The 752-nt window shown below is 43.2% G+C and overlaps 1 non-coding gene across 1 annotated transcript; it reads left to right on the top strand.

Annotated features, from left to right (window-relative positions):
* Positions 1-406: 406 nt before the first annotated feature.
* On the top strand, positions 407-511 carry LOC134006360 (U6 spliceosomal RNA). Its single transcript, XR_009927933.1, has one exon. It is a non-coding gene; the product is annotated as a U6 spliceosomal RNA (small nuclear RNA).
* Positions 512-752: the final 241 nt, after the last annotated feature.

Raw genomic sequence — 752 nt, 5'->3', positions numbered from 1 at the left:
CATGCAATAAAGGAGTTACATGTGGAATAAAACCTCATCCTTCCAAACACGAACTGGTAATGGTCCTCATGGTTTACTGGGTTCAGTTCCCTGCAGTGTCCTTTCTTATTGTTGTAGCAACGACTTGATGTCCAATAGTGTTTACCTTTAATTTACTGCTTTTACTTCATGCAATAACATGCAGTTAACCACTCCAAGTACTTTTACACTTCATGTCACATTCACACACTTCTCTGGATCATTTTGGGGTTAAGTATCTTGCCAATGGAGCTGGGTATTAAACCGCTGATCTTCTGATTAGTGGACGACTGCTCTGCCTCCTTTGCCACAGCTGGCCCGACCTCACATCTGGATGAGTGGATAAACTTCTCTGTATCGTTTAAATGTTAGTACATGTGCTACTATTGTGTTACTCGGTAGCACATTTACTAAAATTGGAACGATACAGAGAAGTTTAGCCAGGCCTCCGTTAAGGATATTACTTTTGTCAAGTGGAAGAAATCGGCTGCATGTGCTGCTCAGGATCACCAGCAGGAGGCAGCAACAGGCAGCGAGAGTGGAGAGGTGATTACACACACACACAGAGGAAGCTAAATCACAGGTTTAACTCGTCTCATGTATGTTCTGTGTCTATAAACTGAAGAATCTGTCGAGCTCGCAGTAAAACTACAAATCAGGTTTCCTGCCGCTCCGCCCAGAGAGAGAGAGTGTGTGTGTGTGTGTTTCTAAAGCAGATGTTAAACACACAAATC

Source organism: Scomber scombrus, chromosome 23 (genome assembly GCF_963691925.1).
Source record: "Scomber scombrus chromosome 23, fScoSco1.1, whole genome shotgun sequence".
NCBI classification, from domain to species: domain Eukaryota; kingdom Metazoa; phylum Chordata; class Actinopteri; order Scombriformes; family Scombridae; genus Scomber; species Scomber scombrus.
The sequence above is the reverse complement of the archived record's forward strand: the minus strand, read 5'-3'. Positions and strand labels throughout refer to the sequence as shown.